This window comes from Schistocerca nitens, chromosome 2 (assembly GCF_023898315.1).
Source record: "Schistocerca nitens isolate TAMUIC-IGC-003100 chromosome 2, iqSchNite1.1, whole genome shotgun sequence".
NCBI lineage: Eukaryota > Metazoa > Arthropoda > Insecta > Orthoptera > Acrididae > Schistocerca > Schistocerca nitens.
Genome location: NC_064615.1, coordinates 857,832,671 through 857,851,459, shown reverse-complemented (window position 1 = coordinate 857,851,459; position 18,789 = coordinate 857,832,671). Strand labels below are relative to the sequence as shown.

Genomic DNA, 18,789 nt, shown 5'->3' with positions numbered 1-18,789 from the left:
GTCAAGTGGGGGCTGCCCCAGGGATCAGTGTTGGGGCCACTTCTGTTCCTAATTTGTATAAATGATATGCCCTCTAGTATTACGGGTAACTCTGAAATATTTCTGTCTGCTGATGACACTAACTTGGTAGTAAACGATGTTGTGTGCAACATTGTCTCGGTTTCAAATAGTGCAGTACATGACCTCAGTTCGTGGCTTGTAGAAAATAAGCTGACGCTAAATCACAGTAAGACTCAGTTTTTACAGTTTCTAACGCACAATTCAACAATACCTGGCGTTTTAAATTCACAGAATGGGGATATGATTAGTGAAACTGAACAGTTCAAATTTCTAGGTGTTCAGATAGATAGTAAGCTGTCGTGGAAAGCCCACGTTCAGGATCTTGTTCAAAGACTTAATACTGTCATTTATACTATTCGGACGGTATCAGAAGTGAGTGATCGTTGGACACGAAAATCAGTCTACTTTGCTTATTTTCATTCGCTAATGTCGTATGGTATTATATTTTGGGGTAACTCTTCTCATTCTAAAAGGATATTATTTTTAGCTCAGAAACGGGCGGTTCGGGCCATAAGTGGTGTTAGTTCACGATCCTCTTGTCGACCTCTGTTCACGAGTCTGGGTATTTTGACGTTGGCCTCTCAATACGTATATTCCTTATTGTCGTTTCTTGTTATCAATATTAGTTTATTCCCAAGAATAAAAAACCTGCATTTGGATCGGACTTCCTTAACTATAGTGCAAAAAATTGTGCAGTATACTGCTGCATCCATTTTCAATAAGCTGCCATCGAATTCAAAAATCTTAGCAGTAATCCAAGCGCTTTCAAATCGAAACTGAAGAGTTTCCTCATGGGTCACTCCTTCTATTCTGTCGAGGAGTTCCTTGAAAAATTAAGCTGATTTTTATTGTATTGCTGATGGCGTTTACTTAAACTTATGGAGTGACTTTTTTAAGGTTCATGAACATTTATTTTTATCTGTTATTACGTTCATGTTGTAATTTCATGTACTGACACGTTCCATGACCTTGGAGATTTGCTGCTCAATTTGGTCCTACGGAACTTGACGAGTAAATAAATAAATAGCAGTGCAAATTACGCTGAAGCGACGAAAGATCATGTGACGGCGATGTACAGATGGCGATAGAATCGCGCACATAAGGTATAAAAGGGCAGTGCATAGGTGGAGCCGCCATTTGTACTAGGGTGATTCATGTGAAAGGGTTTCCGACGTGATTATGGCCACACGATGGAAATTAAGAGACTTTGAACGCGGAATGATAGTTGCAGCTAGACGCATGGGACATTCAGTTTCGAAAATCATTGGGGAATTCCATAATCCAAGATCAACAATGTCAAGAGAGTGCCAAGAATGTCCAATTTCAGTTATTACCTCCCACAAATAACAACGCAGTGGTCGATGGCCTTCACTTAACGACTGACACTCGTTGTGCTTGCGTAGAGTTGTCAGTGCTAACAGACAAGCAACACTGTCGAAATAAGGGCAGAAATCAATGTGGGACGTACGACGAACGTATCCGTTAAGACAATGCGGCAAAATTAGGCCTTAATTACGTATGGCAGCAGACAACCGACCCGAGAACATTTGCTAACAGCACGTCATCGCCGGCAGCGCCTTTCCTGCGCTCATGACCGTATCGATTGGACCCTAGACGACTAGAAAACCGTGCACTGGTCAGATGAATCCCGATTTCGGTTGGTAAGACCTGATAGTAGGGTTCGAGAGTGGCGCAGACACCACGATGCCATGGACCCAAGTTGTCCACGAGACACTGTGCAAGTTGGGGTTATAGCCCTCCCACCTCTCCGGGTAATTAGGCTTTCCTATGTGACCCTCTACCTAAAGTCCCTAATCTTTAGGGAAAACGCATCTACTCCGAATAATAATGCAAAATCGAGAGAAGTAGATGAAGTTATAACCGAATCGCCACTGCTCTGTATTTTAGCGATGACGATTAGAAACAAAGTTCGGTTAACTTAATATATTTTAACTATGTAAACTAGTTTTTTATTAACAGTACTTAGTGGAAAATTTTGAAGAAAGGTTTTCAAAGTATGTCATTAATAAAATAACCAACGGTCGCCAATTCCTCACCGGAACAATAATAATTAAATTGAAACTGAACTTTATATTCGTAAGCAATCTTATGTAAGAATAGTTATTGGCGTCATGACGTAGGACCAGTACCTAACGCACTCTTTCAAGTATTTCGCACCACACACGTCAAATAGCAAACACATACAACATTTCATATTAATTTTCAAAGATCAATCAAAGTAAGTTTGTTTGCTAGCTGTGGACAGAAAATTTTTGTTACGTTACTCACCGTTAGTACTGACTGTCGCAATTGTAGCAAGCAGAAAGATTGTTCGAATTTAGCAGTTACTTTGATATTTCTTGTAAAAAAAAATGTTGTAAATTATGTCACAGGTTATGAAAGAGAACTGTGCTTTGACAATTAAATTCAGTGTCCAAGTTACATAGTCTTACTACCAATTTTTTATTATCAAAGTTACTCTATTTTTAGCCAATGAATTAATACTGTCTTTTGCATCATTCTATTTCTGACAATATTCACACTACAACCAAAGATTTCGTTATTACGTAATTGTCCAAAAGTTGGAAAAATTATGTTTTGATAATCTAATAAATCGATGTTCACTTCATTTTCAGTTCATTTTCTGATTGTCTCGGTTCATACAAAGGAATAGGTCCGAAACTACTTGGATAATGACTTAGGAAAATTACCTACATGAGAAAATGCACGAAAACAATATTATTCAAGCAATAAAATTCCATCTACGCTGGTCAGTCTATTACACATTCCGTCTCCCCGTAGCTGAGTGGTCAGCGCGACAGAATGTCAATCCTAAGGGCCCGGGTTCGATTCCCGGATGGGCCGGAGATTTTCTCCGCTCAGGGACTAGGGTGTTATGTTGTCCTAATCATCATCATTTCATCCCCATCGACGCACAAGTCGCCGAAGTGGCGTCAAATCGAAAGACTTGCACCAAGCGAACTGTCTACCCGCCGGGAGGCCTTCGTCACACGGCATTATTATTATTATAGTCTATTACACTTCTAGTTTTTAAAAGTCTAGATCTTACTTCACTTCATGATGCCGTTGGTTTGTCGAGTAGCTTTCTTTAGCGGCAAATAGGGCACAGGTTGATCTTCTTGCCATCCCATAGCCAATAACAAGGGGTACTCTTGATGGTATGTGAATTACTCTTGCTGCATATGTACTGTGCCCAATAAAGGCCACAGCTTGCCCATATTAAACATCACCCAAAACAACCTATTCAGTTTTCACTGCTCCGCACTTCGGAAACAGACTTTTTGTCTCCGCACTTTTGCATAGCCACATCGGCAAATACAACCAACGACGCCAATCGTCTCCTCGCGACTCCAAACTGCCAATACTTTTGGAGCGCTCGCACGCCCAGCGATACTGCATTTACAATTTATTACACTCTTTGAAAATAGCTTTTCCCTGACTAGGCCAGTGTGTATACTTCCAAAATATTAACATTTCATGCATATTTTCTTTATAAATAAGAAATGGCATTTGTATCTTGACAACATATTTATAAGTTTAATATTCAGCGCAATTAATAAAGCAAACTTCTCAAAACACGTAGAAAATGTATGATCATCCCCAGAGTTGTGGTGTTACATGTTTCCCACGTTTCATTGATCTTCATCACCAGATGAAGAAACAAGGAAACTTCCAAACCAACAACACTGTTGATACCATGACCAATGTGTTACTTAAATAATAAAATCAACTTCACACACAGTATCACATTGTAAGAATATCTCATTGCATTCCACACTTGAAAACTAACACCAGAAACGTGTAATATCCACAGCAAATAATGTATATACATGGAATAACAACAGCCACTCCCTCCTTTAAACACTAGCACATAGAAAAGCATAGCACTTAAAACATTACAAAATCAATATCCTCTATCACATAGCATGACATTAATCTGTGACCATTTTCAATTATTTTAAATTTTATTTCCTGTAAAAGAACATGAAATTTTCTCTGCTTAATATTGCAGATCCTGTACAAGAATATGGAATGTCCTGTGCGCACAACAGTGCACTTCATGTAATGTATCCTTACATTCTGTGCACACAAAAGTGGGCCATTACACTTCACTCTTGTCTTCTTTGTGGTGCTTACATGCCAAGCACGTCCATATGCATTCTGTTTCTCTTTCACCCCCACTTACAATATAGGTCCTTCGTCATGAAATTAAACTGTTTCACATTTTTTTACCTGCAACTTAAATGACAAGTCTTAGGTCATTTGCTTTTACATCATTATTACATACACCAAGTTTTCTCAATACTAATAACATTAAATCTTATCTACATACTCTTTAAGTACATGGCTCCTTCACAAAGACAGTTATTTGTATTTTCATTTTGAATCTAACTCAGAAAATGGATCGGCTTATGCGGCATAGATTAATATTATCATTTCTTTGAAATACCCATTATTTAATGTATAATGGCAGTTAAAATAACGTTTTTTAGAAACTTCAGTCATTTCTGCTTTGGTAATACTTCAAGTCTACTATATTACGCAAACCTAATTTCGTATTTGACAGTGTGTAAACTAGACAGAAAGCATGAGGGCGAGGAACGCTTTCAGTTTTGAAAGGTCCATTACAAATGAATTTAAATTTCGATATTTCATTATCTGTCTCACTGGATTTCTCAAGAGTTTCAGGAGAACAAGATCCCCAATCTTAAATTTTACTAATTTTACTCTCTGATTGTGTCTTTTTTCTGTGACATGTCTAAGTCTTGTCGGGTGGAAAATTAATCAAATCTTCTACTATACTTTTTGGTTTGTTACCTAACATAATTTCAATTGGACTGAACCCTGTATTCTCATGTGAAGTCGGAGTTCATGATTTCTTCGATTTCTGAAACATACTTGCCCCACGCCCTTACTGTGGCAGTATGTCCTAAAATACCTGCCCAATCCACGCATGTAGCGTTTCGAAGGGTTACTTTGGGGATGTTATGGCGATATATGAATAACTTCTATATCATTTTCTTTCATTCCTTCATTCCATACCTTAGCTATAAATTGTTGTCCATTGTCAGATAATAAGGCTTAGTCTCCCGATTTGCTCAAAATAACCAACTTTATTACTGCCTAAGATACTGTACAATTCCCTTTTCTGTTCTACTGATATTTCCAAAACATTTTCTACTAGGTCTTTTATTTCATCATCAGATGGTACAATTTATTCAAGTTTCTCGCACGATAACCCTCAGCTCCCTCACCCAGACCTGTACTCATTGGTAACTTAAGTATTCGTAAATTAACTTCACTTCTTTCACCAGTGTCTACTACTTCACCAAAATACACATTTATCTTCTCGTCTCCCACCGAACAAATCATTTCCTTCCTATCAAAGTCAATAATTACTTTATGCTTAGTCATCCGGTCCATATCTGCAATTATATCAGTACTTAGCTGAGGAACCACTAAAAAATCGTGTTCAAACAACCCATTTTAATAATCATTTGTAACAACACCTGAGATTTTATTGGTTTACTTCAACTACCAGTAGCACCTATTATCTTCAAACCCTCAACTGGCATGTCGACTATTTCACGTTCATTCCTAATATGCTCATAAAATTCCTGGGAACACACACTAATCTGACTACCACTATCGATTAACATCTGAGTTTCCATACTATGTACATTTACCGGGATCATTATCCGTTCACATCATCTCGACTCATCACCTCTATCTTCCCATAATAAATCCTGATACACTTCCATATCATTCCACAGAGCACCACCCGGCTCAATCATTTCATCCGGTGTTTTCTTTTTTTCTACCTCCTACCACTACCTTCTTCTGTTTGAAACAAAACATGTTTTATTCCCGCAATATCTGTTGCATCGTGAAGATGGCTTACTTCATCTGAACACAATACTTTTGCCGTAACTTGCAACTCATTATAATCTTCCGTTTCGCTCACTTAATCTCAGCCGGCCGGTGTGGCCGAGCGGTTCTAGGCGCTTCAGTATGGAACCGCGCGACCGCTACGGTCGCAGGTTCGAATCCTGCCTCGGGCATGGATGTGTGTGATGTCCTTAGGTTAGTTAGGTTTAAGTAGTTCTAAGTTCTAAAGGGACTGATGACCTGAGATGTTAAGTCCCATAGTGCTCAGAGCCATTTGAACCATTTCGAACTTAATCTCACCCAGTTATCAGAACAAACATACTCTTGCCCCGTGACACTGTTTTCGGCTCTTTTCTAATCCGCTGACTTCGTCGAGTTCGGGAATGGTATCAACAAACACATTATTATTACGCACCTCACGTGCCCCACATTCTTTATTATATTCACATATCTCATCAACATTATTTACTTTACGTAAGACCTCTTTCAAATTACTTGCCCTTTCGTCTCACAAACAAAATACTCATGAAACTTCCTGGCAGATTAAAACTGTGTGCCCGACCGAGACTCGAACTCGGGACCTTTGCCTTTCGCGGGCAACTGCTCTACCAACTGAGCTACCGAAGCACGACTCACGACCGGTACTCACAGCTCTACTCCTGCCAGTACCTCGTCTCCTACCTTCCAAACTTTACAGAAGCTCTCCTGCGAAACTTGCAGAACTAGCACTCCTGAAAGAAAGGATATTGCGGAGACATGGCTTAGCCACAGCCTGGGGGATGTTTCCAGAATGAGATTTTCACTCTGCAGCGGAGTGTGCGCTGATATGAAACTTCCTGGCAGATTAAAGTTTTAATCTGCCAGGAAGTTTCATATCAGCGCACACTCCGCTGCAGAGTGAAAATCTCATTCTGAAAATACTCATATTCATTACTCACCACTTCATCATTACTTTCCGTAAAATATATGCTACTTTCCTTCTTCCATTCTTTCAAACCATCGTACATATTACTTAATTGCGTCAACCATTCCTTATCCTCACTTACTTCAACTTCATTTACCGAGACAACTTGCTTATTCGCTACCGGAAGATGCGCTAAACTCGGTGCAGCGGTACTGTCTATACTTCCACGAGTAGCCACTCCAACAACATTCGTGATTTCGTTTCCTAATACATCTGATTCGACCAGCGTCCGAACCGCGACATTTCTGCATGATTTTTCATTCTCGCTGTTTCCAGCGTACACTTGACCTTGTTTAAGCTCGTTACTCGTTTTGCTTTTATTTGCGTCGTCATTGTTGCGGCAGCAATACTGCCTCTGAAGCCGGCGGGCTCTCACAAAGCGATACACAGCAGTACCACCCGCTACTGTTGCGGACCCCCATTCCCACTCTATCTTTGCCATGGTGGTTACAATTATAATCTCCCCTACCATGGCCAAAACCTCTTCTGCCACGTCTTCCTCTATCTACATGTGCCGATCTCACATTGTGATCACTATTTAAGTTTCCATTTTGACTTTGATTTTGATTATTTTGACCTCGTCTGTCGTAATAGTTACTATTTCCATTCTCATTATAGCTGCTGTTGTGGTTACTGTACTGGCGATTTACGTCGTCACGGTATAACACATCTAGATCTCCTACCTTTTCCAAAAACGCTGTTTTGCTACAGTCAACAATTATGGAGCCGCGTACACTACGTGGCAATTTTCCGCGCAGTATGTCCAACAACCTCTTTTCGGTTATGTGACCTTTTACATGCTCGATCTTTTTACACATATCCTCGCAATAACTTTTCATATTTGAGTCTCTGCTGGCACAGTACGGAATACTTACAAGAATATTTACAAGAATAATATTCAGCACAACTTATAAACCAAGAAAATGTATGATCATCTGCAGAGTTGTGGTGTTACAGGGTGACTCCATAATGGTGTGGGCTGTGTTTACACGAAATGGACTGGGTCCTATGGTCAAATAGAACTAATCACTGACTGGAGACCATTCATGGACTTTATATTCCCAAATAACGGTGGAGTTTTAATTGATGACAAGCGCCATGTCACCAAGCCACAACTGTTCGCATCTGGTTTGAACAACATTCTGGATAGTTCGAGCGAATGTTTTAGCCTTCTGGATGGCGTGACATGAATCCCATCGAACATTTATGAGACATAATCGAGAGGTCAGTTCGTGCACAAAATCCTTCACCGGCGACACTTTCGCAACTATGGACGGCTATAGAGGCTAGGGCAGTATTTTTGCAGGGGACTTGCAACGACTTGTTGAGTCCATGCCACATCGAGTTGTTGCGCTACAGCGAGCAAAAGGTGGTCCGACACGATATTAGGCGGTATCCCACGACTTTTGTCACCTTAGTGTAAAGCGCCGCTTGCAGGACGAGGAGGAGCGCCGGACACGGAGCGAATCCGCGCGTCGAAATAACAATGAGGAGCGGTATGCCAGACAGCCTGAATGTGGTTTTTAGGTGGTTTCCCACATTCGACTAACTGAATACTGAGATAACTAAGTCCCACCTCAGTTACACAGTTCGTAAACATTTAGAAAACGTTCATACACTTTCACGTGAATAACTCTACACGCACACTGTTGGGGCACACACATTCCATCTCGCGGAGTAAGGGAGTAGCGACATGTCGGGAATCGGATCACCCTCTAAATTAACCATGCCAAATCCGTTATTAAGCACACCGACCCTTCACAGCTGCTGCACAGAAATAGGAAGTCTATCCCTTGTAAGGCTCTGGATACATTATCTCATGGAAAGCATCTGTACACCTCTATGTAATGTAGAACTGACGTCTAGAAGTTATATGAAATGTACCCACCTCTAGAAAAGGAGAGCGGGAGGACTGTGTTGTAAGCAGAAAAGCATCAATACTATAATAACTCCTCCAGGAGACCTCGGTGACTTCGAATGTGGACTAATCACTGAATGTCATCTAAGTAACAAATCCATCACGGACATTTCAACTCTTCTAAAGGAGCCCAAATCGACTGTTGGTGGCATTATTTTGACGTGGAAAATGCTTCTATTGTATGATACATTCTACGCAATACGATTCAACGTAAAGAATGCAATGCTTACAGAATCCTCTACGCACTTAATCCACACTTCTGTACTAATAGTTTCAATACGAAAGTAATCACACCTGTTACGTTCTCACGAGTAAACCGCTACACTGATTTCGATGGAATTTGATATGGAGATAGGCTGAATCCTGAGAAAGAACATACGCTACTTTAGATACTAAAAAAGAGAAAAAAATGGAAATGAAAGTCGACCACTAAGAAGGTAAAATAGGGAATGGAAGATCTTTTGTGCAACAGTGTATATAAACCTTGTTAAAAAATTGTTAAATTTGTTGTATAGTGTACACATTGTATAATGTATAGCTAATTCAACAGCATGGTCCACAGATGCGCATCCCTGACTACGCACTGGTAGGCAGCAACGCTGCACATAGAGCTGTGTCCTCATGCAGTAAGGCAGTTAGGAAAGGGGATAGGGAGCACATCGCGAGCTGTGCTTACCTAAACGAGAATACACGTGAGGGCAGCTGAAGTAATTGCACGTGACAATATCTTACTTACTCACCATCACTCACCATGAAAAACATTATTATTATTATTATTATTATTATCATTATTGTAGCAATATTAATAGTAATATTAATTATCAATAATACAGAGGTGAAGTTTTTAGATCTTTCAAGTAAAATTTCTTTACATATTCCACTGCTTCAATAATAACGTAATGAAGGTTTCTTTCTGGAGAGGGCTTGTAGAAGATTTGCCTGACAAAGATAATGGCATAAGTAGTTAGTACAATTTTAAGATCTACATTATACAAAACACAGCTGTCACAGTAAATTTTATTCGAGACGATCGATTTCGGTGATGGATCAGACCGTCATTGGGTCCAAAAGCCATCTCAGCTATACAGTGGCACACATTCCATCTCAGAGGTAACACGTAGGCATCTGCCCACCCTTTAAATTAACCATGTCAAACCAGTTAACAACCATGTCGAGCCTGCGCAGCTGTGGGACAAAGACAACAGAAAAACGAAGTCTACCCTGTGTAACCTTCTTCATATCTTACCTGATCAGAAATACGCGGACACCTCTATGTAATGCGGAACTGACGTCTAGAAGTCACATGAGGTGTACCCACCCATAGAAAAGAAGGCGGGGAGTATTGTGTTGTCAACAGAGAAGCAGTAATAGCAGAATGGGTTGTTCAAGAACCCTCAGCGACTTCGGACGTGGACTAGTCACTGAATGCCACCTGAGTAACAAATCCATCAGGGACATTTCAACCCTTCTAAAGGTGCCGAAATCCACTGTTGGCGATGTGATTGCGAAGTGGAATAGTGAATGAGAAACATAGCTAAACCAAGACCAGGCAGACAAAGATGCTGTAATACGTTAATATATTAGTATACTGCACGAGTATCCATGGAAAGATCTCAGAATTAATTTCGCTTATTGAAGGTTACAATGCCCAGAACAGAAAGCTGAAACCGGAAGTGAATAGAAACGAAATGCTACGTTCAGATTGCAAATACTTATCGAAAAGTTAGTCGCCCATGGTTGGTTGGTTGGTTAGGTTGTTTTGGCGGAAGAGACCAAACAGCGAGGTCATCGGTCTCATAGAATTAGAGAAGGATGGGGAAGGAAGTCGGCCGTGCCCATTCAAAGGAACCATCCCGGCATTTGCCTGGAGCGATTTAGGGAAATCACGGAAAACCTAAATCAGGATGGCCGGACGTGGGATTGAATCGCCCATGGTGGTGGTGTAATTATTGCAGTATAGAATTCGGTAATATTTAGTGAGGCTATCACGGATTACGAATATGAATATATCTGGGTGAAGTTAAGCAACATGAGTAGGTAAAAAATGGCGATCTGGTGCTCCTGTAGACCGACTGGGTCAGGAACTGGGTCAGGAGCGCTGCAGAGAGAACTTGCAGAATATCTTTAGCAATTTTCGTAATCATGCCATTGTAATTGTGGGTGACATCGGCTATCCAGGTATACATTGAGAGATTCATACCCCTAAAACTGGTGCCGGGGACTGGGAGTCCTGTGACATTATTCTGAATGTATTGTTCCAAAATTACTTCGAGCAAATAATTAGAGAATCAACTTGTAAAGGTAACATCTTAGACCTTCTAGCGACAAGTAGGCCTAAACGTATCGCGTCAGTTAAGAAGAGGTTTAATACTGAAATTTCGAAAGAGCACTTTCCGGGAAGAGTATTTCCTCTCAAAAACATCTTGTGAAATGACCACGAGGAGAAAATTCGAGAAATTAGAGCCAATACAGAGGCTTATTGACAGTGATTCTTCCCGTGTGCCATTCACGAGTGGATCCGCACAGTGGGTGTCAGTTAGTGTTACTAGAAGTACCTTCCGTCACATACCGTTAGGCGGTTTGCTAAGTATGATTTAGACGCAGATGTAGCTGTACTCTGCGCTTGTCCTTCCTCTGATACAGAATTGCTGTGCGCTGTGGGATACTTACCAGATAGGACTGACTGAACAAGTCGAAAAAGTCCAAAGAACGGCAGCTCTTTTAGTACTATCACGAAATAGACGAGAAAGTCTCACGGATATGATAAGCGGTTTGGGGTGGTGATCATAAAAACAAAGGCGTTTTTTGTTACGCCGAAATCTTTTGACGAAAATTCAGTCCCCAACTTTAGCCACTGAAAGAAAAAAGTGTTTTATTGACGCCAACTTATATGGGGAGAATTGAGCATCATAATGAAACACACGCTGTTCGAGACTGAATGGTCCAGAGATAGTCTGCAGGTGGTTAGGTGAAACCTCTGCTGGGCAGCTGAATGTGTACTGCAGAGTAGTCTCGTAGAGATAGATGTATACCTCATCTGTTGACGGATGGGAACCGCCGAGCCTTGAGGAAGGAGGTTGTAAGAAGTTTCAAGATGTTAGCGGAAGGAATCACTTGTGACCTGTGTTACCAACAGCCCAGCTAGAAAGTGACTGACCTCTTCATCTCAGTGTAGCACTTGCATCCTAAGTCCTGAGTTATTTGCTGAATTTATTCCAGTCTCTGTTTTCCCCTAGAGTTTTTATACTCTACAGCTCTCTTAGTACCATAGATGTCAATCCCTGATATCCTAACACGTGTCCCGTCATCCTGTCCCTTCTCCTTGCCAGTGTTTCCCATATGTTCCTTTCTTCGCCGATTTTGCGGAGAATTTCCTCATTCCTTACCTCACCAGTCCATCTAATTTTCAACATTCTTCTGTAGCACCACATCTCAAACTTTCGATCTCTTTTGTTCCGATTTTACAACTGTCCATGATTCACTGTCATTCAACGCTGTGCTCAAAACGTACATTCTCAGAAATTTCTTCCTGAAATTAAGACCTATGTTTGATACCAGTAGACTTCTCTTGACTAGCAATGCCCTTTCTGTGATCGCTAGTCTGCTTTCTATGATAAACCATCATGGTTTATTTTGCTTCCAAGATAACAGAATTCCTTACTTTCATGCACTTCTCCAACACCAATTTTAATGTTAAGTTTTTCGCTACTCTCGTTTCTGCTGCTTCTCAAGAATTTACCTTTTTACGGTTTACTCTCAATCCATATTCTTTACTCATTAGAGTGTTAACTCCACCCAACAGGTCCTGCAAATCTTCTTCCCTTTTACTGAGGACAGCAGTGTCATCAACGAATCTTATCATTGACATCCTTTCACCCTGAATTTTAAATACACCCTTGAATTTTTCTTCTATTTCCGTCATTGCTTCTTTGACGTACAGAGAGGCAGCACGTTTTGTATTATCGCGAAGTATGGAAGAGAGTATCACAGAAATGATAGAGAATTTGGGCTGGCCATAATTAAAAGAAACGCGTTTTTCGTTGCGACAGAATCTTCTCCCGAAATTCCATCCACCAACTTTCTCCTAAGAATGCGAAAATACTTTGATGAGACCGACCTACATAGGGAGGAACGATCACCAAGACAAAATAAGGGAAATCAGAGCTCGTACGGAAAGATATACATTACTGGCCATTAAAATTGCAACACCACGAAGATGACGTGCTACAGACGCGAAATTTAACCGACAGGAAGAAGATGCTTTGATATGCATATTATTAGCTTTTTAGAGCATTCACACAAGGTTGGCGCCGGTGGCGACACCTACAACGTGCTGACATGAGGAAAGTTTCCAGCCGATTTCTCATACACAAACAGCAGTTGACCGGCGTTGCCTGATGAAACGTTGTTGTGATGCCTCGTGTAAGGAGGAGAAATGCGTACCATCATGTTTCCGACTTTCATAAAAGCGACATTGCTGCTCGCGTTGGTCGATATTCAATTACTGTTAGCAGAATATGGAATCGGTGGGTTCAAGAGAGTAATACGGAACGCCGTGCTGGATCCCAACGGACTCGTATCACTAGCAGTCGAGATGACAGGCATCTTATCCGCATGGCTGTAACGGATCGTGCAGCCACGTCTCGATCCCTGAGTCAGCAGATGGGGACGTTTGCAAGACAACAACCATCTGCACGAACAGTTCGACGACGTTTGGAACAGCATCGACTATCAGCTCGGAGACCATGGCTGCAGTTACCCTTGACGCTGCATCACAGACAGGAGCGTCTGCGATGGTGTACTCAACGACGAACCTGGGTGCACGAATGGCGAAACGTCATTTTTTCGGATGAATCCAGGTTCTGTTTACAGCATCATGATGGTCGCATACGTGTTTGGCGACATCGCGGTGAACGCACATCGGAAGCGTGTATTCGTCTTCGCCTTACTGGCGTGTCACCCGGCGTGATGGTATGGGGTGCCATTGGTTACACGTCTCGGTCACCTCTTGTTCGCATTGACGGCACTTTGAACAGTGGATGTTACATTTCAAATGTGTTACGACCCGTGGATCTACCCTTCATTCGATCCCTGCGAAACCCTACATTTCAGCAGGATAATGCAGGTTCTGTACGGGCCTTCCTGGGTACAGAAAATGTTCGACTGCTGCCCTGGCTAGCACAGTCTCCAGATCCCTCACTAACTGAAAACGTCTGGTCAATGGTGGCCGAGCAACTGGCTCGTCACAATACGCCAGTCACTGCCCTTGATGAACTGCAGTATCGTGTTGAAGCTGCATGGGCAGCTGTACCTGGACACGCCATCGAAGCTCTGTTTGACTCAAAGCCCAGGCGTATCAAGGCCGTTATTACGGCCAGAGGTGGTTGTTCTGGGTACTGATTTCTCAGTATCTATGAACTCAAATTGCGTGAAAATGTAATAACATGTCAGTTCTAGTATAATATATTTGTCCAATGAATACCCGTTTATCATCTGCATTTCTTTTTGCTGTAACAATTTTAATGGCCAGTAGTGTAGGTATTCATTATTTACGCGCGCTATACGAGATTAGAATAATAGAGAATTGTGAAGGTGGTGCGATGAACCGTCTGCCAGGCACTTAAATGTGATTTGCAGAGTATCCATGTAGATGCAAATGTAGATTCAACTTTACCGATGAAAAGCTGTTTTCCTGTCTCTCACCCTTTTTAATCCGAACACTTCGTTCTTGGTCATCCAGCCTTAATGTTCCTTCTTCATTCTCGTACAGTGTGTACATTACCCGCCTTTCCCTATAGTTTATCCTATATTTCTCAGGAATTCAGACGTCTTATCCCATTTTACAGTGTCGAAAGCTTTTTGAAGATCGACAATTTCTATGAGCGTGTACTGATTTTTCTTGAGGCTAGCTTCCATTTTCACACAAAATGTTAGAACAGCCCCTCTGGTGCCTTCACCTCTTCTAAAGCCAAACTCATTGTCATCTAATAGATCCTCATTTTTATTTTCATTCTTCTGTATATTATTCTTGTCAGCAATTTGTACGCATGAGCTCTTCAGCTGATTGTACGAAAATTCTCGCGCTTATCGGCCCTTGCTATCTTCGGAACTGTGTGAACGATATTTTTCCGAAAGTCTGATGGTACGTCGCGAATGTCCCTGAACCATGGACCTTGCAGTTGGTGGGGAGGCTTGCGTGCCTCAACGATACAGATAGCCGTACCGTAGGTGCAACCACAACGGAGGGGTATCTGTTGAGAGGCCAGGCAAACGTGTGGTTCCTGAAGAGGGGCAGCAGCCTTTTCAGTAGCTGCAGAGACGTCTGGATGATTGACTGATCTGGCCTTGTAACATTAATTAAAATGGCCTAGCTGTGCTGGTACCGCTAACGGCTGAAAGCAAGGGGAAACTACAGCCATAATTATTCCCGAGGGCGTGCAGCTTTACTGTGTGGTTAAATGATGATGGCGTCCTCTTGGGTAAAATATTCCGGAGGTAAAATAGTCCCCCAATCGGATCTCCGGTGGGGACTACTCAGGAGGACGTCGATATCGGGAGAAAGAAAACTGGCTTCTACGGATCGGGGCGTGGAATGTTAGATCCCTTAATCGGACAGGTAGGCTAGAAAATATAAAAAGGGAAATGGATAGGTTAAAGTAAGATCTAGTGGGAATTAGCGAAGTTCGGTGGCAAGAAGAAAAAGACTTCTGGTCAGGTGAATACAGGGTTATAAATACAAAATCAAATAGGGGTAATGCAGGAGTGAGTTTAATAATGAATAAAAAATAGGAGTGCGGTAAGCTACTACAAACAGCATAGTGAACGCATTATTGTGTCCAAGATAGACACGAAGCCCACGCCTACCACAGTAGTACAAGTTTATATGCCAACTAGCTCCGCAGATGACTAAGAGATTGATGAAATGTATGATGAGATAAAAGAAATTATTCAGATAGTGAAGGGAGACTAAAATTTAATAGTCATAGGTGACTGGAATTCGATAGTAGAAAAAGGAAGAGAAGGAAACGTAGTAGTTGAATGTGCCACCCTCAGAATTACAGAGGGGGTATTTTAGGCAATACTTTCAAATACTACAAATGCTATGTTGTTTCATTACACAAGCTGTTTCACAAGATACGGCAAATATTTCAAGACAAAGTTGCATGGGCAATATTGAGTTTGTAAGTGGAGATAAAAATGAGCCCATTTATCAGCGAGCAGAAAGATACAGCTTGCTAGCGGTGCTCGTATGGCGACCTTCTGTTACGGCTCGCCTCGTCTCATTTCACTGCTTAGCGGAGGTTGTGTTTTGCCACTCAGTACGCCAGTGACGGAGTTGACGTGCGTATTTGCGTCCGAGGCGCTTGTGGAAGACAGTAGTGGGCGCAATGGCGTACGTGCCATCAGCGCAGCCCACCGTACATGGCGTGATCTACGGTACTCCAGCGTCGATCTGATACTGTGGACAAAGCGGTATTGTCTGTTCAGACATCGTTTCTATATATATACACTCCTGGAAATGGAAAAAAGAACACATTGACACCGGTGTGTCAGACCCACCATACTTGCTCCGGACACTGCGAGAGGGCTGTACAAGCAATGATCACACGCACGGCACAGCGGACACACCAGGAACCGTGGTGTTGGCCGTCGAATGGCGCTAGCTGCGCAGCATTTGTGCACCGCCGCCGTCAGTGTCAGCCAGTTTGCCGTGGCATACGGAGCTCCATCGCAGTCTTTAACACTGGTAGCATGCCGCGACAGCGTGGACGTGAACCGTATGTGCAGTTGACGGACTTTGAGCGAGGGCGTATAGTGGGCATGCGGGAGGCCGGGTGGACGTACCGCCGAATTGCTCAACACGTGGGGCGTGAGTTCTCCACAGTACATCGATGTTGTCGCCAGTGGTCGGCGGAAGGTACACGTGCCCGTCGACCTGGGACCGGACCGCAGCGACGCACGGATGCACGCCAAGACCGTAGGATCCTACGCAGTGCCGTAGGGGACCGCACCGCCACTTCCCAGCAAATTAGGGACACTGTTGCTCCTGGGGTATCGGCGAGGACCATTCGCAACCGTCTCCATGAAGCTGGGCTACGGTCCCGCACACCGTTAGGCCGTCTTCCGCTCACGCCCCAACATCGTGCAGCCCGCCTCCAGTGGTGTCGCGACAGGCGTGAATGGAGGGACGAATGGAGACGTGTCGTCTTCAGCGATGAGAGTCGCTTCTGCCTTGGTGCCAATCATGGTCGTATGCGTGTTTGGCGCCGTGCAGGTGAGCGCCACAATCAGGACTGCATACGGCCGAGGCACACAGGGCCAACACCCGGCATCATGGTGTGGGGAGCGATCTCCTACACTGGCCGTACACCACTGGTGATCGTCGAGGGGACACTGAATAGTGCACGGTACATCCAAACCGTCATCGAACCCATCGTTCTACCATTCCTAGACCGGCAAGGGAACTTGCTGTTCCAACAGGACAATGCACGTCCGCATGTATCCCGTGCCACCCAACGTGCTCTAGAAGGTGTAAGTCAACTACCCTGGCCAGCAAGATCTCCGTATCTGTCCCCCATTGAGCATGTTTGGGACTGGATGAAGCGTCGTCTCACGCGGTCTGCACGTCCGGCACGAACGCTGGTCCAACTGAGGCGCCAGGTGGAAATGGCATGGCAAGCCGTTCAACAGGACTACATCCAGCATCTCTACGATCGTCTCCATGGGAGAATAGCAGCCTGCATTGCTGCGAAAGGTGGATATACACTGTACTAGTGCCGACATTGTGCATGCTCTGTGGCCTGTGTCTATGTGCCTGTGGTTCTGTCAGTGTGATCATGTGATGTATCTGACCCCAGGAATGTGTCAATAAAGTTTCCCCTTCCTGGGACAATGAATTCACGGTGTTCTTATTTCAATTTCCAGGAGTGTATATTAAAAAGGGTTCTGAGTTTTTGATGAATGTCACCAAATGAGTTTTCTTAAACGTCCAGACTTTGTCTAACCTACGGTATTTTGTTTTGCTGTTGGCGTTTTCAACTGTAACTATAGTTATTCTCAAGCTTTATCTTTCTGACGAATTTGCCCTGAAATTTGCGTATGGACATGTTGGAAGTCAGTGGGACAGGATGGACACTGTTTTGCTCGGGCCGGATGCTTCTAGAAATCAGCAGAGCAAGTAGCTTCTTACCAGAAACATTCAGCTGCAAACCGTGACGTGTATGACACCGACTAGTGACGGGCGATACATCAGTCACTCACTGGTGTGAACGTCTCTTGCCTGACCGATTTTCCAGTCTATGCTTCCAAGGCTTATCATATTGTTCAAAGACTGAGACGATCCTCACATTATCATGAGGTGATTTTCAATTATGTACCTAACGGCATCCTCAGTTTTACAGTTAAGGTTACGGTTCACTTTTGCCTTCACCGCGTACCATCATTACACGATACACTGACCAACCAGACCATTATGACCATTTACCTAATAGCCAGTATGTTCACCTTTGGCACGAATAACAGCGGCGACGCGGCGTGGCATGGAAGCAGTGAGGCCTTGGTAAGTCACTGGAGGGAGTCGGCACCACATCTGCACGTACACGTCACCTAAATTCGGGGGATGGAGGTGATGATCTCTGTTGCCAACTTCAATCACATCGCAGATATGTTTGATTCGCTTAATATCTAGCGAGTTGGGGTGGGGGGGGGGAGGGGGGGGGGGCAGCACATCAACTGACTCGTCACTGTGTTCTTCGAACCACTTCATCACACTCCTGGCTATTTGACATAGCGCAATATCTTTTCGAAAAATGCCACTACCGTCGAGAAACATAATCGTCATGAACGGACGTACGTAGTCTGTAACAAGAATACAATACACCTTAGCCGTCAAGATGCCTTGCACGAGCTACACTGGACACACGGACGCCCACATGAA

General features: G+C 43.0%; 1 protein-coding gene and 1 non-coding gene across 2 annotated transcripts in view; both read right to left on the bottom strand.

The window, feature by feature from the left end:
- LOC126235392 (synaptic vesicle glycoprotein 2C-like) overlaps window positions 1-18,789 on the bottom strand; it is a 68,382-nt gene that overhangs the window by 39,973 nt on the left and 9,620 nt on the right. The gene's annotated exons all lie outside the window — the stretch shown is intronic.
- Window positions 6,524-6,598, bottom strand: Trnas-cga (transfer RNA serine (anticodon CGA)). Its single transcript has one exon. It is a non-coding gene; the product is annotated as a tRNA-Ser (tRNA).